This window comes from Lolium rigidum, chromosome 6 (assembly GCF_022539505.1).
Source record: "Lolium rigidum isolate FL_2022 chromosome 6, APGP_CSIRO_Lrig_0.1, whole genome shotgun sequence".
Lineage (NCBI taxonomy): Eukaryota > Viridiplantae > Streptophyta > Magnoliopsida > Poales > Poaceae > Lolium > Lolium rigidum.
In genome coordinates, this window is record NC_061513.1 from 260,916,346 (window position 1) to 260,929,334 (window position 12,989).

The 12,989-nt window shown below is 46.6% G+C and overlaps 1 pseudogene; it reads left to right on the plus strand.

Annotated features, from left to right (window-relative positions):
* The first annotated feature begins 4,537 nt into the window (after positions 1-4,537).
* On the plus strand, positions 4,538-5,270 carry LOC124667902 (annotated as a pseudogene).
* The last annotated feature ends 7,719 nt before the right edge of the window (positions 5,271-12,989 follow it).

The following is a 12,989-nucleotide window of genomic DNA, read 5'->3' on the forward strand; positions in this document are numbered from 1 at the left end:
TGGTTCGGAAGGCCATTTTTTTCAAAAAAAACTTGATTCCTCGCTTTCCAAATCCCCCAGAAAACCGCAGCAACTCCCACGCTCAACAATTTCCTTTTTGTATTCTTAAAACTGCCCAGCCAGTATATGAGGCAGTTATCTGCATTAGTAAACTGGCACTTAAAACTAGTGGCACATCCAACAACATTCCAAACATATCTGGCTAGGGGGCATAAGAAGAAAATATGGGTTATACTTTCATCCTATCCGCAAAACAAGCAAGTTTTAGTACAGTTGCCACCTCTTTTCAACAAAATATTTCTAGTCAGAATACTTTTTTTTAGATCAACCACAAGAAAGTTTTAACCCAAACTGGAATTTTGATCTTCCACATAAAATTGAAAGGCACTGCTCCATAGTTTTGCATAGCAACTTCACAGAAAACAATTTAGAGGAGGACAACAACCAAATTAGTTTGTCTTCCTCCATTGTCAGAGAGATCTCTGTACATTTCTCAAGGATTTTTTTTTCCATTCTGTGAGTCTTTCCCCAACTAGAGTTCTCCTGAAAGTCAAGGATCTCAAGCCCCAGGCAAAAGCCTTTTTCACAGTTATGTTATGTTCATTCGAGATGGAGTATATTCGGGGGAATTGTGTGGCAAATCAATCATCAGTGACCCACCTATCCTCCTAGAATCGTGTTTTCGCTCCATCTCCGACTTCAAATCTACAACAAGATAAGAACAGAGGTTTCACTTCCATGATCCCTTGCCAGAAGTGGGAATCTCCACTCTTCTGAACACATTGGCCCAAAGTGGAATTCCTCAAATATTTGTTTTGTAACATTGTTTGCCATTGTCCTTTCTCATTGAAAAGTTTCCACAACCATTTCGATAACAAAGAAATATTCATGACTTCCAGGTCAACCACCCCTAAACCCCCTTGGTCCTTTGGTAAACAAACCGTTTTCCATTTCACCAAGTGATATTTTTTCTTGTATTTCTGCCCACTCCACAAGAAACCAGATCTAGTTGCATCATACTTTCTCCTATTCCCAACAGGGATCCTATAGAAAGAAAGCATGTGTCATAAGATACTAGACAATGAAGTGTTAATAAGAAATGTTCTTCCACCGATATTTAGATTTTTTCCAAAGTAAAAAACCCAGTTTCTTCTCCAATTTCTCTCCACAGTCACTTTTGTGAGCCTTTTTTCAACTACTGGGAGCCCCAGATACTTCAATGGAAGTGTGCCTATTTTACAAGTTAGAATTTCCTCAAATTGTTCACTTCTCACTTTTGCTTCTCCCAAGCAATACACTTCGCTTTTGTGGAAGTTTATTTTTAGGCCTGACATTTGTTCGAAGATACACAATATGAATTTCAAATTCCTAGCATGTTCTAAATAATCTTGGAGAAGCAAGATAGTATCATCTGCGTATTGCAAAATCAACACTCCCTTCTCCACCAAGTGACAAGATAGACCGCTAAGGAGTTCATTATCCACGGCTCTATTAACAAGAATTGCCAACACATCACTAGCAAGATCAAAAAACAACGGAGATAAAGGGTCTCCCTGTCTAAGGCCCTGATATGTGTTAAAGTAACGGCCAGTCTCCCCGTTTACCTTAATTCCTACTTTTCCTCAAGATCATTAAAGTGACTAGAAAAGCCTTTCATTTCAAGAACCTGGAGAAGGAATGGCCACTTGATCTTATCAAATGCCTTCTCAAAGTCTATCTTGAAGAGCACCCAGACCCCTTACTTGAGTGTAAATCATTTAAGGTTTCATGTAGCATCACAACACCATCCATGATATATCTATTTTTAATGAAAGTTGTTTGAGAAATACTAATTACTTTCTAGATTACCTTAATCAACCTATTTACCAAGATCTTTGCGATAATTTTGAAGACAACATTCAACAAGCATATGGGCCTATACTTTTGTATTTTGTCCGCATCAACACCCTTTGGTACTAAGGTGACAACCCCATAGTTTAGCCTATCTATGTTCATCTTGTTGTCATAGAAATCATTAAGCAAAGCAAACGAGTTCTTCATGAATTATAGTCCAGAATTTCGATAATATTCTGCGTTAAAACCATCCGGCCCGGCCGCTTTGTTAGTTTCCATCCCGAAAACCGTTGTTTTCAATTCCTCTAAGTCAAATCGGCGGATAGGAGATCTCGTATCGTATCACAAATTCTATCTACACCCGTGGGATCTAGAGTCACGAGAGAGTGCTCCGATCTACCAAACAGATGTTTATAAAAATTTGTGATGTATGTTTTTAGTTTTTCTTGTCCTTCAATCAGCCATTCATCTTGTCGAAGGCTGACAATTATGTTTCCCTTCTCCTCCCATTTGCTTTGGCATGATAATATTTAGTATTATCATCACCTTCAAGCAGTTCATGTTCTCTGGACCTTTGCAACCATTTAATCTCCTCCTCTTTTAAAATAGCTTTTAATTTTAGTTGGCATTGTTGTTGGTATTTCCAATCAGCAACAGATAAACCTCCTAATTCACTAAGCTTATCAAGCCTGTCAAATTCCAATTTCAACTCCTTTTGTTTTTTAATTTCACTCTCAAAATTTCTATTCCACCCTACTAACTTCCTCAGCAATTCTTTATTCCTATTTAGCGATCTATCCAAAGCACTATTCCATCTGAAGCTTGTTTTCCAAATTTTGGAAACAATTTCATGCAGGTCAGCTCTAAGGAACCAACAATTTTCGAATTTAAACAACCTTACAATGCGAGAAACCTCTCCTGTAACAATCAACAGGGGGTATGGTCAGAGAGTTCCCTAGTCATTGTCGTGACAGTGACTAAGGGGTAATGCTATTCCCACTCAGGAGAGGCCAAAACTCTCTCTAGTAGTTCATATGTTGGGTCTAAATGATTATTAGACCAAGTGTATTTCCTTCCACTGAGGGAGATTTCCATCAATTCTCCCTCGGAGATAATAGAATTGAAGAGCACACTCCATTTATTGAAACCACCTGGTTTGTTTTTCTCGCTCGATCTTCTTGTGATATTAAAATCCCCTGCTATAAGAATAGGGAATTTTTGACTTCTTGATGATATGTACCAATTCCACCCGAAATTTAACTTTTCCAGGAGGTTGAGCATCACCATAAACTATCACAAGATTGCAGGTAAATTTGTCATTTTTATTACTCACTACCGCTCTAACAAAGTATTCCCCAGTTTCTTTTTCGAGGACATCAAAGGTATCCTCATTTAAACCCAACAGGATCCCCCCTGATCTCCCTTTTGCTGGCATCCAGGTCGAATTAAAAGCAGTGTCACCGCTAAGAGATGTTAAAATCGTCTCAGTGAAGTCCTGCATAATTGTTTCCTGGATGCCAATAAAGTCCAACCTTTTATTGTCCGAAGTTTCTTTAATAAAATCTCTCTTATTTTTATCTCCAAGCCCCCTAGGATTCCAGATTAAACCGATTAACATTTTTTAATTGCACTTTTTCTTTCTTGATTTCCTCCTCAACACTGTCCTAATTGGGGATTTCACTGAATAAACCTCATTCGAGTGTTTATTGGTGATTCCCTTAACTAGCCCAGCCAAAGATAAATCGTGAAAGGTTTAATAAACTCACATCATCCAATTCTTCCTCATTTAAGGCTGACAGTTCCTTTAGTACAGATTCTATATCTTCTGGATGTAGAGTTGTACTTTCAGGTTCATCAGCCGTCTGTTGTTTCTTACTTTCCATGAACAAATTTGTTCTAGCTTGTTCCTGTAACCTAATAAAATCTAAATTATGTTCTACAAGATCTAGAGAAGCACCGAAATCGATACCAATCATTTTTGTAATATCCATGAGAGTGCCATTTGAAGAATTTAAAACAGTGGGTATACCAGAACTAGTACCTTCATCAGCTTCCAAATTCTTTGCCTTCACAATGTTTTGAGCCCTCTCCAAGATAGTAGTGTCTTCTGTATTTGTTGATATATTCTTCTTGATTTTTCAAAAAAAATAAGCCTTAAATTTTGGGATGGTGGTTGTATATTTTAAAATATAAACCTGGTATTACATTAGTTAAATTTTCGATCTAGGAACATGGGTCGGTCTTATAGTATAGCTCAGTGATTGCCTACAACGGGCCCCAATACTTACAACCACGTGCAACGATATACTACGTACTACTCCGTAGTAGCATCTAGCATGCGAGGCCATGCGTACACACATCCGTGCATGTGTAGTGTGTGTGAACACTCTGCAGATTCTACCTTGAGAAGGAGCTCAACAACGGTAGTCGGTAGGCGACGACCATCGGCGAATCGGCCTAGAAGTGAAGGCCAAATTTAATTTGTTCTTCCGTCCAGGACTCAGGAGTCAGGGCTCATGGTGAGTAAATTAAGCCCGTTTGGTCACTGATCGGCCGTCGCCTATAAAAGCCACCGCCTAGGTGCTGAAAGCTCAAATCCACCCAGCACACTTGGATATAGTGCCAACTGCCAAAGTGCCAAGAAGCCACTACACAGCCCCGGCTTCAGCTTCATCTTCATCTTCATCTGAGCAGCAGCAGCAGAATGGCGGACGTGGTGCTGCTGGACCTGTGGGTTAGCCCGTTCGGGCAGCGGTGCCGGATCGCGCTGGCGGCGAAGGGCGTCGCGTACGAGTACCGCGAGCAGGATCTCTCCAACAAGAGCGAGCTGCTTCTCCGGTCCAACCCCGTCCACCGGATGATCCCCGTCCTGCTCCACGACGGCCGGCCCGTCTGCGAGTCCCTCCTCATCGTCCAGTACATCGACGAGGCGTGGCCCGTCGCGCCGCGGCTCCTCCCCCGGCGAACCCTACGCCCGCGCGCAGGCTCGCTTCTGGCAGACTTCGTCGACAAGAAGGTGCGTGATCTTGCTCGATATCCTGCCATTCCGGGATGAATCCGCTGTCGTGTCTAACTAAATTTGTTGAAACCAGATCTTCGACTGCGGGACCCGGTTGTGGAAGTGCAACGGGGCGGCCCTCGAGCAGGCCACGAGGGACATGATCGAGGCGCTGGCGGCCCTGGAGGCGGAGCTCGGCGGCAAGGACTACTTCGGCGGCGAGGATTTGGGGTTCCTGGACGTGGCCCTGGCGCCGTTCACGTCGTGGTTCCGCACCTACGAGCAGTGTGGTGGGTTCGCCGTCGCGGAGCACTGCCCGGGGCTCGCCGCTTGGGCCGACCGGTGCAGAGGCCGCGACGATGTCGCGTCGGCGCTCACCGACCCCGACAAGGTCTACGAGTTCGCCCTGACGCTCAAGGAGAAGTTTGGGGACAAGTAGACGGTGCTTCGGCCGTCCCTCGCCGTGTGTGTATTGGTTGCAGGCTTGCAGCCCGGCCGCAGTTTGTTTTGTGCATTGCTGTGTTTGTAATTTGTATGTGCGCGTGTGCACGCACCTGTCATCAGATTGTGGCTTTCTTACGTGTGGTTTGTCGGCAAGGCTTGAGGTTAGCTATGCGCCTGCCTTTGCCCTAGAAATAAAAAGTTCTTCAGTTTTATGATTTGTAATTCTAAGATACAATCGCATAGGCGTTGGGAACATCCCTAATAAACATGTCATTCATGCGGGATCTCATCGGTGAATGTCTTGCGTTATGGTACGCTTTAAAGAGCGGTTGTATTTTATCTAACTATCCTGAGGACACCACGAATTCAAGGAAATCAACATGAGAATGGTAAATTTCAGTGGAATCTATCTACAAGGCATTAGTCCATTTTGATGTGTCTCTATCATCAATAACAAACAAATTTTGAAGATGAAAATGCCACTTAAAATTGAAATACTTACGTGATATCTTTATCGAGGTGTTATCCTAATCAAAGACAACATTGCAAAACGTAGCTGGCAAGGAAGTAGAAAGTGTTGCTTCTGTCACCAAGGCAAGAATATAAAACACTTATTTTTTCCAATGCAAGCTTGCACACTCTATATAATCGGTCATCCAAGTGGTTTCAAAAATGTACTTGGTTGCACGGTATAGATCATAGAGATACGATCCTAATACGGGTGGGAACGGTTGCCTTATTATGGTCGCTATGGCTATGTTGAAACAACATGCTTTTTAATGCTAAATATTCTTCTCCTATACAGGTTTTCCAATGTGTTCACTATCTCCATACGTGATCTACTCTTTAGAAACCGGAATACCCTACCTTGTTTACAAAGGTTTGCTCACAGCTGGATCAAGTGGTGAAAGATACTTTTATCCTAGATGGGTGGCAGCATAGTATGCGAATAGGTCCACCTTCTAGTGTGGTCATTACCCTTCATGTACCCGATATTGGTCTACCTTATTTGGCCCAACAAGGGGCCCATGAGGATTGCCATGATCCAAGGTGGGCTCATACGTCGGTTACAACAGAGAAGACTTACAAGAAGATGTATTCTTGACGAACAAGGTAAGAAGATGTCGATAAAGGAAAGAATAGATTAGATCTTGATGTAACCTAGTCGAGTTCGAACAGGACTCTTGGGACCTGGCCTCCTATATAAAGGCCAGGAGAGAGCCTGTCGAACGATAACACACGAAGCTCATTCAATCTAGCATACACAAACCCTATAAACCTTGCCTCTCGGTGAGTTCACCATAGCAGTCTATCGGCAGCCCTATTGTAACATATTTTACTCGATAAATCAAGATCTGACAAGCATGATTAAGGGTTTTACCTCATCAAGGGCCCCGAACCTAGGTAAATCTCGCTCCATGTTCATTTGGTATCTGATGTCTCGTGTTAACCTGCAGGATTCTGTCAACCCTAAGCCCCTCATGGTGGGCATTGCTGAGGAGCTCCCTCATCACCTTCGCCGTAGGCTATTTTAAGGAAAAAATATATGGGAAATGCTCCCGCTACAATTTTCAATATTATAAAAAATGGGCATGCACAAAGGTCGAGGATATTTAAAGAGAATAAATAAAATAACAAATCTCAAAAAGTTAAAGATCAAGTTTGTTCTTGAAGCCATGTTTTGAGTTGGGTTGTACCCTTGGCCTTCATCCTATACCCCAGCAGGTGAAGTTCGGTAAATTAGGATCTTGATTCTTGAAATTCCTGATATTTCAATAGATCCAAATCCTTCAAGAAGATATAATTTGGATATCCATAGCAAATGGTAAACTGAGCTTGTTCCTGATGTCATTGAAAGCTTCCATTTCTAGCTCTTTGGGGACAAATAAAGTCCCAACATTCGACAACAAATGGACATGTCCAGAACAGGTGAATCAAGGTCTCTTTATGAGCATATTGTAAAGTGGCACAATTTTATGTTTGAAGATAAAAGAAGATTTCTTGTATCCGGTATATGATGCAACAGTAACTAAAATGATTTTTGTGTGCTTGGGCTGACAGGAAGTTTCCAAATCCAGGAGAAATTAGGTGGAGCCGGGTTAAAACCAATCATAACATTGTAAGCTTTCCATGAAGTGCAAATTGGGGTACCCGAGATGTATGTCCAAACATCAGACTGTCCATTTTGAATAGCAATGGCTGTTTCATCCAAATAGTCTCCATTTTAATAAATTCTTGATTTGCTTGTCTACAAAGTGGTAGATGAAAAAGATCTTTATATAATTCTTGTTTCATAGCTCTTTTAACTGTTATATTTTAATATTTGGCAAAATTGAATAGACGAGGAAAACCATGATGCAAGCATTTGTTATGCTAGGGATCATGCCAAAAGAAAATAAAATCCCCAGTGCCAATAATGTATCTTGCCATTGACCTAAAATTATCCAAAAGTTGACGTGAGCTCTCCACCAAAAAGTTCTATCCATGGGACATGATGGGAGTACCAAGTATTCTACCATTATTATAATAAGATTCCCAAAACATGTTGACCCAAGGGATATCTAGCTTAATTATTGTAGAATTAATGGAGATTTTTTTTAGTAAGAAAGGTTTGTTTTCGACCTCTAGATTAAGAACTCCCAACCCCCCTTGATTTATGTTAAACATACGTCTTGTTTCATAGTCTTTTCTTGATATGTAATTTGCCTAATGGGTTATCTTTCTTCGTTCTTCATTCGACTTCTGTCTCTTTGCCTTAAAGTGGCGGAGCTGGTATAGAACAATTGGGTGCAAATGAACTCAATGCTTTTTGCAAATCCTTCACTAAATTAGTCATGCCAATGATTTTTAGTGGAAGATTATGCCTTAATAAATAGAGCTGAACCAATAGATCCGTTCTCCAGCTTCGCCACTGCCGATGTTGTGCAGAAAGCGGGTGTGGGCTTTTTGTCCTCATAGATCCTATTCAGGAATGTCTATCCAGCATGCCTGCCATTGATGAAATTTGATCAGAATAGGTTCCACGTGGCGGTAGCTAATCCCTGCATAAACCATAATCCCTATAGCCCTGCCCCGGCCCTAAGAAATACCAGTTCAGAGACTACTCCCTCGGTCCCTCCATCCACAACAAATGTACATCTAAGTTTTGTTCTAAGTCAAATGTTATAAAGTTTGGTCAACTTTATAAGAAAATGAATAATAATATTTGCAACATTAATTTGACATCACTAAATACATCTATGAATGTTGTTTTACAATATATTAATTCCATGTCATAAACATTGCTATGATTTTCTATGAAGTTGGTCAAACTTAAAATATTTGACTTCCACGAGCCCGGGAAATACACAGGCAGAGCGCGCAAGTATAGAAAACTCGCCATCCCGGCGCCAGGCTCGCGGCCCAGAGTGCTTGCCGCCATGGCGCCAAGCTATTCTCCTTGTCGCTCTTCCTGCTCGTCCGTTGATCACTTCCATGTGATGCCTGGTCACGTCCGTTAATCGTTCGTCGCCTCGTCGGGTCCGCGCCTGCAGTCCTGCGCCCTGCAGGCAGTTTCTTGCACTCTTCGGGAGATCCTGGGCAGCCTGCATGGATTTCTGAATCTGCTCATCGGTGCACGGTATCGTGATACTAGCACTGCTCACACGGTGTGCCCATTTCCTCAGGCTACTTCAGGGTCTGCAAGGACTCGATTTTCTCGAGACCTCATCCACGCATGTCTTCTCTATATTCTCTGGTCAAAGCGACGCTCAACCTGCTCCCAGGGCCAGCGAGCTAGCCTAGCCAAGGCTGCATTCCGTTAAGTCATGTCATGCCATCGGGACTGTGCGTATCTGCGCGGCCTGCGAGGGAATGCCATGATACGAAGGTCGTCTCCACACTACTAAAAAAAAGGGATTTGTCCGATACAACGTTTGCAACCCGGACTAAGAGCATCTCCGGCCGCGTTTCCCAAAGCATTCCAAAACGCGCCGGATTAAGCGTTTGGGGGACGTGTTTTGTTCGTGTCGCCTTTGGGGGACGTCGCTCCCAGCCGCGTCCCCCAAACGCCGCCCCCAATCAGGAATTCAAATTGTTGCATTCAAAAGAGATCGTTCCCGCCGAATCGTCGCGATCAGAGTAGCGGCGATCAAAGTACTAGGCGCGCGATCATATTACAGACCATAGTGTATGCTAAATTAGAAAAAGGGGTTGGTCGACGGCGACGTATCCTGAGTCGACGCAGGCCCGTCGATCACGATGACCTCGTCGCGATCTGCCTGGTGCTATGCATGCTCCGTCTGCTCCGCCGCCGTCGCATAGGCCGATGATGGTGTAGCAGTCGAAGACGCGTCAGCCGGCTCTTGCGCCGCGGTTGCTGCCGCTGCCGCTTCCTGGGCCGCCGCGTCGGCCGCCGCCATTTTGGCTTCGATGTCGTCGAGGATCTGGCCTTTGAAGAAGTTGTGCGCCGCCCGCGTCCGGGGAGACATTCCCTCTGTCGATGCTCTCAGCAGGGACATGTCGTCCCTGCGTTTCTTGAGCTCCAACTTCTCCTCTTTCCTCTTGAGCAGCTCCGCCCACCTTTCGTCGGTCTTTTTATCGCGGGAGAGAAATGTCGAGGAGACGTCCAGGAGGCATTTCGTGATCGACGCCTGCGCTTTCTCACACGACACGGCGTCGGCCAAGGCGGCCTTGGCAGCCTTGTTGCCAGTAGGACGCCCTGCCGACGTTGCCAGCGGTGCGTCCAGATCAATGGCGTCCTTCCCCTTGGATAGCGACAGGCGCGTCAACCGTCATTTCTCGTTCCCTTTGAGCTTGGTATAGCAATGCATCAGCGCGAACGACTTATGCCCATCCGAGTTCCTCGCGTAAACCTCCATGGCCCTATCAAACTAGCCAAAGGAAGCGGAATCATTTCATCGAACACAATGTAGGCGCTACAGATTATGGAAGAAAGAGTCGTACCATTTGGGAGAGGTCGGCGCCACTCTCGGCTCTGGTCACTAAGTCGTGATGGTATCCATGGAAGGAGTTCACTGACGCCTGGATGATGGCCCATCGCGTCGACATTGCCTTTTGGCTCCTCTTCATTGTCACTTTCTTGTAGTCGATGTTGATGAGGTTGCGCTTATCGAACTCGGCCTTGATCCTCGCCCAATACTTCCCGTATTTTTGGTTGGCGCCGATGATGGAGTCATGGCTCACCGTCGCCCACGACTCGCACAGACAAAGATCCTCCAAAACCGTCCACTTGGGGCCTCGTGTGCCCGACGCCTTCTTCTTCTTTTTCTTCTTCACGCCGTCCGCGTCTACCTCCACGAGATCATCGTCACCGGCACCCTCCTCGTCCTCTTCCGCGCCACCCTCGCCGCCCTCTTCGTCCTCGTCGTCCTCGTCCTCCACCTCCTCCTCTTCATCGTCCTCCTCGTCCTCACTCCCGCCCTCTTCCTCAGCACCCTCCGCACCGGCGCCGTCGACCCGAGCGGCCCCTCGCGGCCACCGAAAGGGTCGCCGTCCGCACCGGGTCCTGGCTCGCGCTGCTCGTACGCCGGGGAGTAGAGGTTGTTGGGGTTGAAGGCGCCATGCGGCAGCGCATCCTGGTAGTGGGGCGAAAAGTTAGGCGTCACGCACCCGGGAGTGCCGGAGGAGCCGTCGTTGTAGAAGGCGGAGGACGACGGCGAGAACACTCCCGGAACATACACCGGCACGTTTGTACTATAGCGGCGAGACACCCGGCCATTAAGTGCTGGTGCTGGCGCGCCGCCACAGCCTTCTTCTCCTGCTCCGCCGCCCTCCGTCCTTTCCGCTCCGCCGTCGATAGCTTCCGGCGCAGACAGTCTTGCTGCCATTGATCGTCGGTCCATCCTTCCGGCTTCTTCTTCGGAGCCGGCGCCTTCCGCGGCTTCGTGAACGACACTTTCGCCCCTTTCGTCGCATTGCCCGGCGGCTTCTTGGCCGCTTTCTTGGCCATCTTTTTGGGGGCTATCGGCGGCGCCATGGAATGAGGAGAGGGTAGCGGCGGCGGGTGGATGGCGGGAGGGAGAAACAAATCGGCGGGATATGAGAAATGAATCGGCGGCAGGATATGTGTTGGGAGGCCAGAAATGCGCGACGGGATAGGCGCGGTATGGCGGGAGGGGCGGGATTTGGCGGGAATGGGAGACGATTTTTCACTGAGCCGCTGACGCGTCGGGCCCGCGTCGGTTCGCCTCGTTTTTCATTGTGTCCGGCGTGCCCGGAGCGTCCCCTGTGGGACGGGGACGGGTTCGGGGCGCCGAACACCGTATCGGGGCGCGCCGGACAAAAATGGGCTTTGGAGGACGCGGCTGGAACGGTTTTTTGGTCCGGCGCGCCCCAAATCCCTTTGGGGGACGCTTTGGGGGACGCGGCTGGAGATGCTCTAAGTCCCCTTTAGTTCTGTTTGTGCTTTGAACCGGGACTAAAGCCTCCGCCACGTGGGCCATGGATGTGCGCCAGGGCGAAGGAGACCAACCGGGAATAAAGACCATGCCGGCTTTTTTTTGTATTCAGTTTTTTTCCAATTTTTTCCACTCCCTCTTTTTTTCCATTTTTTCAGAATTTTCTAATATTTTATTTATTTGACTACTTTAGTATCTAACTGTAGGATAACGTTGCATAGAAAACAAAAATTTTCCTACCGCGAACACGCAATCCAAGCCAAGATGCAATCTAGAAGACGGTAGCAACGAGGGGATATCGAGTCTCACCCTTGAAGAGATTCCAAAGCCTACAAGATGAGGCTCTTGTTGCTGCGGTAGACGTTCACTTGCCGCTTGCAAAAGCGCGTAGAAGATCTTGATCACGATCGCTTCCGGTGCCACGAACGGGCAGCACCTCCGTACTCGGTCACACGTTCGGTTGTTGATGAAGACGACGTCCACCTCCCCGTTCCAGCGGACAGCGGAAGTAGTAGCTCCTCTTGAATCCGACAGCACGACGGCGTGGTGTCGGTGGTGGTGGAGAAGTCCGGCGGAGCTTCGCTAAGCGTGCGGGAAGTGGAGGAGCGGGGCGGCTAGGGTTTGGGAGAGGGGGGCGCCGGCCACTATGGGGTGCGGCCACCTTGGTGGTGTTTGAGGTGGCCGGCCCCCTCCCCCTTGGCCCTCATTATATAGGTGGAACCCCAAGAGGTGGTGTCCAAGTCTTCGAATAAGACCCGAACCAAAAACCTTCCATAGGAGGGGGGAAACCTAGCTAGCTAGGACTCCCACCAAGGTGGGAGTTCCACCTCCCATGTGGGGGTGGCCGGCCCCCTAAGGGGAGTCCACTTGGGACTCCTCCCCCACTAGGGTTGGCCGGCCATGGAGGTGGAGTCCCATGTGGACTCCACCTTCCTTGGTGGTTTCTTCCGGACTTTTCTAGAACCTTCTAGAACCTTCCATAGAACCTTCCGCGACATTTTATTCACATAAAATGACATCCTATATATGAATCTTATTCTCCGGACCATTCCGGAACTCCTCGTGATGTCCGGGATCACATCCGGGACTTCGAACAAATATTCCAACTCCATTCCATATTCAAGGACTACCATTTCAACATCCAACTTTAAGTGTGTCACCCTACGGTTCGTGAACTATGCGGACATGGTTGAGTACTCACTCCGACCAATAACCAATAGCGGGATCTGGGAGATCCATAATGGCTCCCACATATTCAACGATGACTTTAGTGATCGAATGAACCATTCACATACGATACCAATTCCTTTTGTCAC